This window comes from Carlito syrichta, unplaced genomic scaffold, assembly GCF_000164805.1.
Source record: "Carlito syrichta isolate Samal-C Ts95f unplaced genomic scaffold, Tarsius_syrichta-2.0.1 Scaffold306593, whole genome shotgun sequence".
In the NCBI taxonomy this organism is placed as follows: domain Eukaryota; kingdom Metazoa; phylum Chordata; class Mammalia; order Primates; family Tarsiidae; genus Carlito; species Carlito syrichta.
In genome coordinates, this window is record NW_007250689.1 from 79,114 (window position 1) to 90,595 (window position 11,482).

Here is an 11,482-nt window from a genome sequence, read left to right on the forward strand (position 1 = left end):
GGGAGAACTTCCACATAGACCCTTGGGGAGACTTTAAGAAGAAGACAGTTTATGGCTAGGTCTTGAACAATTGGGGGAAATTACACATGTAGAGACAAACAAGGGGTGAAAGGACGTAAAGGACGATCTTGGAGATCTTGGAGACAGAACTTATCCTTGTTTATTTCTTTTACAGCCTCAACAAGTCATTTGTTTGAAAAGCAACACAGAACAGGAAGGTATAACACAGAGTTTAGGGAAGACATTCTATGTTGGTGTACTTTGGAGTATGATAGGCAGCATCTAAGATGGCACCAATGATTCTTGCTTTCCAGTATTAATGCCCTTGTACAAACTGCTCCCCTCAAGTAACTTGCTTCTAATTAAAAGAAGACACTCTCTTGCTTGTTTTGGCAAAGTAAAATGCCAGATTGGAGAGACAATGGGACACGGGACTGAGGGATTTGCCAACCACATGAGTGAGCTTGAAAGTAAGTGCTTCCCCAGTTGAACATTTAGATAAGATCCCAGCCCTAGTCAACATCCTAATTGTAGGCTTGCACAAAGCTCTGAAGCAGAGGATCCATCTAATCTATAATCAGACCTTGACCCACAGAAACTATGAGACAATACATGTGTATGGTTTTAAGCTACTAAGTTTTGGAGTCCTTTATTATGCAACTATAAACAACTAAATACATAGAATATGGGTATAACCTGTGAGGAAGAAGCCAGGGAAGAAAGAGGTGACATGGTCATAAAAAATAGTAGCATGAAAAGAAGGCCTATACTTCCTCAAAGTCTTCCCTATTTAGACGAGATTAGTGGTCAGGAAGCTTTTACTCATTCTGGACTAAAGCCTGCCTATCTCCTTGCAACTCTGTCTTGGGCCACACAGGACATGATCACTCCCTCCTTTGTGTATCAGACCATCAGAGATAGAAAGATAATACATCATTGTAGATATGCTCAGCTATACTGAAGATTTGATCCTAAGCTAAGCACAACACTCTTTCTACTGCCTTCTCTGAACACTATATTCCTGTTAATGTGTCAGAGATCCCCTTGACTCACCTGGCAAAGGACCATCTCCTTCAGGAAACTTCCCATGGCAACTCCTGCCCTCAGAGCTCTCTTACCTTTGAACTGTACAAGTCTCATTCTCTGGGATTCCCAGTTTTATTCCGAATTATGGAAACTAATCTGTCTCATTGATTTTCTCTCTGTGCCCATGTTTAGCTCTATTCATACATCAATGTGCAGTGTGTGTGTGTGTGTGTGTGTGTGTGTGTGTGTGTGTGTGTGTGTGTGTGTGTTCATACAGGTAGTGTTATAACTGCTTTTCTCTTCAATGTCAAGGTACTGGGAGTATTCATTTCCAAGATTAAATGCCAATAGACTTCCTGATGAATTAGGAACTTGAATCTTGATGTTCAAATTCCTCTTAGTTTGTGTAACTGATGTTCCAGAATTCACTCACATTCTATTATTTTCATTCTTGAGGGAAACTCAGTGGTGATTTTATGTATTAATGGTTCTTTCAATGATGTTTCTCATTTTTTCCATAGAAGAGTTAGTCTTTCTGATTGTAGTGACAAGAAGCAGGAAGCAAAATGAATAGTGAGCTCTGTTTCATGGGCCCACTCTGTCTCTTATTCTTGAATTGAAAACACTTGCCGTAGTGGTTAGCTTCTTCCTCATTTCCTTTTTTTCATTCTGTGGCTACTCACAGGAGTGCCTAGAATCATACCCTAGAGTCCACAGTAAATTACAACATCTTAGGTGATCCCTGAAAAATAGTGGAGATTCAAAAAACATCCTCATGTTCTCTTTGTCTCTGCTTAGGAGCCTCAGTGATGGAGATCACGCACTTTGCAAGCTTCCCGAGTTGATAAAAACTTATTCTAATTAGGATATGTCAGATATTGACTGATCAGCTAAACTTATGCTTATCTTCTATAGAAAGAAATTTTGTATACTTATTTTTTTTTGCCCGCAATCTTGGAAGATTGAACCAGCTCTGAAATTCACCCAATGTTGTTATATAATTTATCATGTTGTCCCTGTTGTATTTTCTTCCAGTATGCTCTTAAAGTCTCTCTCTGTGGAGATTAGCTATAAACTCTAGTCCTTTCCTGATGGGACTCCAGAGGATTTGGTCATGAATGTTTACAGTACGGAATACTTCTTTAGCCTGGTGGATGGCCTAATGCCTGTGTCCAGCCCATGACCAAGTGTTCCTCTCTCAGGAAACTTGTTTATACTAGCAGATCCCCTTGTGGCTCTGGTCTGATTTTGTATCCAGTTTATTCCTATCAAGATAGTCTTTCTCTAGGAGAGCCCTGACTTGGAAAGAAGTTAGGTTCAGGTGTGTTGGTCAGGCGAGACACAGAAGTGGCAACTCAACGAAACACATGAAGTAACAAAAGCAGTGTTTTACTTACAGATCCCAGAGAGGAGAGAGAGGAAGGCCTCACCAGGTCACAGGAAGAGAGGTAGCCATCTGAAACATACACACTCAACCAACAGATGGAAAGCAAGAAGGAGAGATTGAGAGGCTTATGGACCAAACTCTTATTAGGATCCAGGTCATTTCCAAGTGGGTTTCCTATGAAGAGTTTTAACTGATGGGTTTAGAGAAAATAGACCACAAGTTCTGCGGAATCATGCATGACTGAGACGTGGTCACTATAGCATATCTGTACAGTCCATGTGGGGTGTGAAGATCAGTGGGGTAAGTCAAGTAGATTGTATCTAGTTGTTCCATAGGGAGGTGGTCACCACCAGGCAGTTGTATAGGGCAGATGTCTGAAATGATCACATTAAGGAACTGAGAGGAGGCAGAGAATTGGAAACTGTGTCAAGAGAGACTAAGCTCTGCTTCTGGTATGAGAAAGTCAAGCCTATATTCAAAATGAATGATGAGACAACATGAAGTTATAAGAATTCACTAGAGTCCCTTTTGATTCCTAAGTAGTATTTCATTGTATGAACATCCCAGTTTGCTTATGGACATCCGGGCTGTTTTCAGTTGTGACTCATAAATAAAACTACTATAAAACATTCTTATACAAGTCTTTTTATTATAGACATGTATTTCAATTTCTCTTAGTTAAATACTTGAGAAGGAGATCCCTGAATCATACCATATATATATAATAGATTAAAAATTTGAAAAAATAATTTACAGAGAAAGGATATGAATGGCCACTAGACATATGAAAAAGTGCTTGATAACATTAGTTATCAGAAAAAAGCAAATTAAAGCCACAAAATACCACTGCACATCAACCAGAATCACTAAAATTTAAAAGACTGAAAACACTGAATGTTGACATGAATGTGGTATACACACACACACATACTTAGTTTTGTGTATGGATCTATTGCCAATATGTTTGTGCCATTTTACATTACTGCCAATGATGTATGAGCATTCGGGGTGTACCACATTCTCGCCAACATTCAGCGTTTTCAGTCTTTTAAATTTTAGTGATTCTGGTTGATGTGCAGTGGTATTTTGTGGTTTTAATTTGCATTTTTCTGATAACTAATGATATCAAGCACTTTTTCATATGTCTAGTGGCCATTCATATACCTTTCTCTGTAAATTATTTGTTCAAGTTTTTATCTATTTTATCATTTAAAAAAAATTGAGATGTGGGAGTTCCTTATATATTTTGGGTTCAATCCTTTGTCAGATATGTGTACGGTGAATATTCTCGCAGTTCATGCTTGCATATTCATTTTCTTAATAGTGTCTTCAGCTAAATAGATGTTTTTAATTTTGATAAACTATCAATGTTCTTCTTTTTTGGTTATTACTTTCCATATCCTCCCTAAGAAATGTTTGCTTACGCCCATTCACAAATATAATTTTTCTATGTTTTATTATAAAAACTTTATAGTTTTGACTTTTGTTTAGTCTATGTCCCATAGTGAATTAATTTTTGTGTATGATGTTGGTTAGAAACTGAAGTTTATTTTTCCCACATGGATATCCAGATGTCCTAGCACCATTTATTGAAAATAGTTTCCCTTCCTCCCTTATATTGCTTTGGTGTTTTTATCAAAAAAAATCAAATGACTATGTAAATGTGAATCAAATTATCTATTCAATTCTTTTGATCTATTAGCATTTTTTTTTTGCCAGTCATATAAGTTTCATTCTTGCAACTTTATATTGTCTTGAAGTCAGGTACAACTTTCCTCTTCTTTTCTAGGATTGCTTGTATTTCCTTTGTATTTCTATATAAGTTTTAGAATCAGATTTTTATTATCTACAAAAAAAAATCCTGCTGAGTTTATGATAATTGCATTGAATCTATAGATTAAGTAGAGGGAGTTCAGCAGTTTGACGATGATATGTCTATATTGAGTCTTTTAATCCATGAACATGGTATATATATTATTTATTTAGGTCTAAATATATGTAGATTTCAGTGTTGAGGTCTTGCACATATTTAATTTATGTCGAAGGATTTTATTTTTTTACTTTATTATAATGGTATTTTATTTCTTTTTAAAAAATCTTAATTCTTAAATGAAATACAGGAAATGAAAGCCCACTAATTAAATGTATGACTTAGTGAATTATCATTGGGCAAATATTATTAGGTCAAGAAACATAAGACATAAAACTGTGCTACTACAGAAGCCCCCTCTGTGTTCCATTCTAGTTACAACCCCCTCCTTCCTACCAAAATTGATTATTATACGGCCTTCATAGTAACCTCTTCCTTGAATTTTAATTTTTATATTCTTATCCTTCAAATGAAAATCCCTACACATGATAGTCTAGTCTTTCTTTTTTTAAAATCTTTTTTATTTTAAATATGTGGGATACAATTCAGGGTTAAGTATACAAATGTTCATTATTCTGGTACTCTTGTTGATGAGGTGTGCCTCCCACCTCCCCTGGCAGTTTCCCACTACTGCCATTTCCTTTCTTATAGTATTACAATAGTTATTGAAGGTCCACTTATGAGTGAGAACATGTGATACTCAGTTCTTTGTTTCTGTGATAGATCATTCAGTATTATAGCCTCTAAGTTCATCCTAGTTTCTGTGAAGTTCATAATTTTGTCCTTCTTTATGGCTGTGTAATATTCCATCATGTATATGCACCACATTTTTAAAATCCAGTCCTCCTTCGATGGGCAGCACAGTTGGATCCTTGTTTTTGCTATTGTGAATCATGCTGCAATAAAGATGTGTGTGCCGGTATCTTTTTCACAGAGTGATTCGAGTTCCTCTGGGTATATTCTCAGTAGGGGGATTGCAGGGTCATGTGGGAGTTCAATTTTTAGATCTTTTAGGAATCGCCACACTGTTTTTCATAGTATCTAGTCTTTCTCATCTTACATTACAACTTTTATTTTCTGGAATAAATTCTACTTAGTGATCATACACACACACACACACACACACACACACACACACACACACAGAGAGAGAGAGAGAGAGAGAGAGAGAGAGAATTTAATTATGTAAACTTAAATTTTGCTGAATTCAATTTATTGATATTTTGTGAAATTTAGAAAGTGTCCCCTCTTCCTATTCTCACTTCTATTTTTGTCCAGGATTTGTATATTTTTTTTAGTTGTTTGACATAATCTGCCAAAAAAAGTCATCTAGACCTGAAGTTTTCTTTGTGGCTTTGTTTTTGATAATAAATTTAACTTCTTTAACAGATATAGGGCTTGTGTTTCAAATTTTGTTTCATTTTTTGTCAGTTTTTGTAAATTGTCTCTTTTGTGTATTCTGTCTAAATTGTCAAATGTATCATCCTAAAGTAATTAATAATATTCTTTTATGATCATTTTGATGCCTGAAAGATCTGTAGTGTTTCTTTTCTTTCATTTCTGATCTTCATAATTTATGTTATTCCCCACCCCCCACCCTGATCAATCTTACTAAGAGTTTATCAACTTTGTTGATTTTTTGGTGCCTAAGACAAGGAAGTGAGAGGATATAGAAAATAACTGCTAATAGACATAAGATTTCTTTTTGAGGAGATGAAAATGTTCTAAAATTCGATCATGGTTATAGTTGCACAACTGTGCGAATATACTAAAAACAATTAAATTGCACGCTTTACATGGGTGAATTTTTTTGCTGTGTGAATTGCAATAAAATGTTTTTTAAACATTGCTAATATCTCTTGTTGGTGAAGGTAGAAGTCTCTGTTGTTTGAAGCATATTGCTTTTTTTTGGGAAGTCAATTTAGAAATGTTTATGGTTCTTTTCCTTTGGCACGCCACTGAAGATCCTGGAGTTGCCATGGGCCGCTGCCCTTTCCGGTGTTAACGGTATTGTAAGAACAAACTGTACCCCAAATCTCGCTTTTGCCAAGGTGTCCCTGATGTCAAGATTCACATCTTTGACCTGGGGCGGAAGAAGGCAAAAGTAGATGAGTTCCCACTCCGTGGCTACATGCTGTCGGATGACCATGAACTACTGTCCTCTGAAGCCTTGGAGGCCACCCATATTTGTGCAATAATCCCTTTTTTACATCGTAAAAAGTTGTGGCAATGATGACTTTCATGTTCTGCATCAGCAAGATGTTGTCCTGACAGGCTCCGGACAGGAATGCGTGGTGCCTTTGGGAAGCCCCAGGGCACCGTGGCCAGGGTGCACATTGGCCTAGTCATCATGTCAACAAGGAGCATGTGATTGAGGCCCTAGCAGGGCCAAGTTCAAGTTCCCAGACCACCAGATGATCCATATCTCAAAGAAGGGGGACTTTACCAAGTTTAACGCAGATGAATTTGAAGACATGGTGGCTGAGAAGCGGCTCATCCCAGAAGGCCATGGGGTCCAGTCCATCCCCAATCATGGCCCCTGGACAAGTGGCTGACCCTGGATTCATGAAGACTCACTCTGCTGGCTCTTCATCCCCACCAATAAATCTTGCTTACTGTTTAAAAAAAAAAAAAGAAAGAAATATTGATGGACCTTTTAAAAATACAACGTTCTTGGCATAGTAATTGTATTTCTATGTATTTAACCTTAAGAAATTCATACATACACAATGGTATATGTTCAAGTTTGTGCACTGCAGAATTATTTGTATTAGAAAAAAATAGAAATAAGCAAAATATCTTTAAATGGGGATAGTAAATTCGTAGATTATGGTATGTTGTGTTGAAAAATTATTGATTTCAAATTCCAGTATCTGAATCTTAATAGTGACAATTACAATTGCTTTTTATCTTAAATATTGGTTACATTTTCCTGTTTCTTTTTGATATCTAATAATTTTGTAATTGTATCCTGGGCATTGTATATGATACATTGTAGAGACTCTGGATTCTGTCATAGTTCTCTGAAGCATGTTCATATTTTGTTTGTTTTTAGTAGGAAGCTAATTTGTCTGAATTCAATCTCTAAAATCTGTCTTCCCTGCAGTAGACTAAAAATCTCTGACAATTCTTTTAGCCTGAGTTGGATTGTTTGGAATCTACACCACACATAGGTAAATTAAGTACTTAACCAGATATTTGGGCAGAGTTTATGTGCAGAATTTTAGACTGTTTCTCTATGGCACTTGCCTTTCTTAGATTCTACCCATCTTCTCCCTCCACACACACTTTCAGAAGCAGTAGTTGCCCCAGACTCTGTTCTAATTTCTCTACCAGTAAAACTGCTGGTTTCTATCTGACTTTTAGCTAAACTGTGTAGCACAAATTGAGGCCTGTCCTCAGCTTAAAATTCATAAAAATGGTGAATTCACCAAGTGTTCCCTTCTTCCTTTCTTGACTTCCATACATTTTCTGCTTTCTCTCCACTTTCTTCAGGATGTTTTAGTGCCTTTGTATAGAGTTTTATTATTCTACTTTGTCAAGTATTTTAAATTGTTGTGCATGAGAGGGGTGAGCAATGCAAGCTACCTCACCATTACTGGAAGCAGAGTCTGTCGTCCCACTTTCAACTTATGTCATTTTGTCATATTTTCATAAATTTTTGACTGTCTCAAGATCTTGCTCAAAGTATATTATAACTCAAACAGAATCAACCCTAGTACGAGACTACTCCAGTCAGAATATCCTAAGTACTTGCTACTCAAAGTGTGGTCTAAGACCTGCAGTGACATCATCAGAAATCCGGTTAAAAATGCAGGGTCCCATGTCATTATATCAAACCCCTGTAAGCTTTCAGATGATGGTGTTGGCTAAGGCTCTGTCATTCAGGATGCATCTTGGTGTCAGTGGTTTTCAAAAATGGCAGGTTGGTGTTCCATTTGGATGTTGGTTAAGAAGTGACTTTTCCTCACTACCATGCTTCCCATTGCACAACAGAACAGAAAACACTGTAATTGGTGCATACAAATTGAAGTTGGTCTGCACATGAACAAAGTAATATGTTTTTTAACAAATTTTTCATTTTTATTGCCTATTTTTCAGAATAAAAGTAAATTTTAATCATACTTTATCCTTGGTTCTAAAGGATTTAGCACACTCTCCTCTCATTCTACAGAGTTACTGAACCATCCTCAAATATCCAAGAAAGCCCATCCCAATGCACATCAGTGTAAAAACTGTTGTGTGGAACCACTGAAGTGAGTTTGTGCTTACCAAGTTGTCATTTCCTGGGGGAGCCCTTGTGTACACAGAACCACAAGACACACCACCTCCTCTCTTTATCCTTGGGTGAAGATTTCTGACTCAGCAGGTTCTTCACAGCAACCTTGTTACTCAGGCTGTAGATGCTGTAGTTGAGCATGGGAGTCAGCATACCGTAAAATGGGGAGATGAGTTTGTTTGGACTTTGCATACATGAAAATGGTAGTTCCATAGAAAATGACCACTACGAGCCTCGCACGGTGGCTCACACCTGTAGGTAATCTCAGCACTTTGAAAGGTGGAGGTAAGAAAATTGCCTTAGTCCAGGGGTTCGAGACCAGACTGGGCAACTTGGCAAAACCTCATCTCTACAGTAAATCTAAAAATTAGCTGGGCATGATGGCACATGCCTGTAGTTCCAGCTACTTGGAGGGCAGAGGTGGAAGGATCACCTGTGCCAAGCAGGTTGAGGCTGCAGTGGCTGTCAGCATGCCACTGCACTCCAGCCTGGGTCACAGAGTGAGACCACAACTTAAAAAAAGAAAATGACCACTACAGGAAGATACCCAGGCATGTGGAGAAGATTTTTTGCTGCCCCTCAGTTGAGAGGATCCTCAGGATGGTGGTGAGTATGAAGATGTAGGAGATAAAAATAAACAGGACCGGGGCGCCCAGGAAGATCACATTGCCCACCCCCATGCTGATCATGTTGATGGAGATGTCAGCACAGGCCAACTTGAAGACAGCCAGGATCTCACAAGTGAAATGATTAATGACATTGTCCCCAAAAGAAGGGCAGTTGTACCACAAGAGAGATCTGCACCAAGGCGTTATCCACCAGCCACCCATGGGCATGTAGACAGCCTTGCTCATGACCACAGGTACCTAAATGGGTTGCAGATAGCCCTGTAGGAGCACCAAGTTTTATAAAACAACTATTAAGTAAAATAAGAGAGGACATTGACTCCCACACAATCCTAGTTGGATACCTAAATATTCCATTAATAACTCTAGATAGATCATCGAGGCAAAAACAAAAACAAAGAACAAAAAACCAAGGATATTTGAATCATTAACTCAATGATCAATCAAATTAATTTAATAGACATCTACAGAATGTTCCACCTAACACCTACAGAGTATACATTCTACTTATCAGTACATGGTACATACTCCAAGACAGATCACATTCTTGGACATAAATCAAGCATAAACAAATTTCAAAAGACTGAACTCATACCATACAACTTCTCAGATCTCAGAGGAATAAAAATAAATATCACCACTAACAAGATTCCCCCAAAATACACAAAGACATAGACACTAAATAACATGCTGCTGAGTGACTTCTGGGTCAACACAGAAATCTAAACAGAAATGAAAAGATTCCTGGAAACAAATGAAAACCAAAACATATCTTATCAGAATTTCTGGGATGTCATTAAAACAGTGTTAAGAGGAAAATTCATAGCATTGCACACATCAAGAAAACAGAAAGCTCACAAGCAAACAACCCAACATCACACCTAAGGGAGTTGGAAAGACAAGATCATCTAAATCTTAACTTCAGCAGAAGAATCCAGACCACCAAGATAAAAATCACAATTACAGGATATAGAAGACAAAAATATCATAGAAGAGATCAACAAGACAAAAAGCTGGTTCTTTCAAAGGATAAATAAGATTGACAGACTCCTGGCCAAATTGACTAAAAAAGAAAGTCCAAATATACACAATAAGTAATGCAAAAGGTAAAATCACAACTGACCCTGAAAAAATTCAAAAGATTATCGATATTACTATGAATATCTGTATGCAAATAAGTTAGAAACCCTAAAGGAAATGGAGGACTTTTTGACATCATACAACCTCCCAAGATTGAAACAAGAAAAATTGAAATTCTACACAGACGAATAACAATCCAGAAAATTGACTGTCATATTAAATCTCTCCACCAAAAAAAGTCCTGGATCAGATTTCTTCCCAACTGAATTCTACAAGACAAACAAAAGGAGCTGACACCAATCTTATTGAAATTATTTCACATTTATTTTATATCCTGAGACTTTGCCAAAGGCCTTTATCAGGAGGTTTTTGACAGATTCTCTTGGGTTTTCAAGGTACACAATCATGTCATCGGCAAAGAGAGATAACTTGACTTCCTCTTTTCCTATTTGGATACCCCTGATTGCCTTCTCTTCTCTGTTTGCTCTAGCCAGGACTTCCAATACTATATTGAACAGGCGGGGTAAGAGTGGGCATCCTTGTCTTGTTCCAGTTTTCAGGGGAAATGGTTCCAATTTTTGTCCATTTAGGCGTATGCTGGCTGTGGGTTTCTTGTAGATGGCTTTTACTATTTTGAGGTATGTTCCCCGTATGCCTAGATGTTTGAGATTTTTTGTCAAGAAGGGGTGCTGGATTTTATCAAAAGCTTTTTCTGCATCTAATGATATAATCATGTGGTTTTTGTTTTGACATCTGTTGATGTATCTAATTACATTTATGATTTTATGAATGTTGAACCAGCCTTGTATCCCAGGGATGAAGCCTACTTGGTCATGATGGATGATTTTTGAGATGTGCTGTTGAATCCGGTTTGCTAGGATCTTGTTGAGAATTTTAGCATCTATGTTCATCAAAGATATTGGCCTGTAGTTCTCTTTCTTTGTTGGGTCTTTACCTGGCTTGGGTATCAATGTGATGTTAGCCTCATAAAATGATTTGGGGAGAGTTCCATCTTTCTCAGTCGCCTGAAATACCTTCAGTAGGATTGGAATCAGTGTGCAGTTAAGGATTGGAATCCTTAAATGTCTTGTAGAATTCTGCTGGAAAGCCATCTGGTCCAGGGCTTTTTTTTGTAGGTAGTTTTCTTATTACATAGTCAATTTCCTTGATTGTTATTGGTCTATCTAGGGTCTCAATTTCTTCTTGTTTCAACG

General features: G+C 37.4%; 2 pseudogenes; one reads left to right on the forward strand and one right to left on the reverse strand.

Moving 5' to 3' along the window:
* Positions 1-6,261: 6,261 nt before the first annotated feature.
* On the forward strand, positions 6,262-6,838 carry LOC103265482 (annotated as a pseudogene).
* A 1,724-nt stretch (positions 6,839-8,562) lies between these two features.
* LOC110596082 overlaps positions 8,563-11,482 on the reverse strand; it is an 11,788-nt pseudogene continuing 8,868 nt past the window's right edge.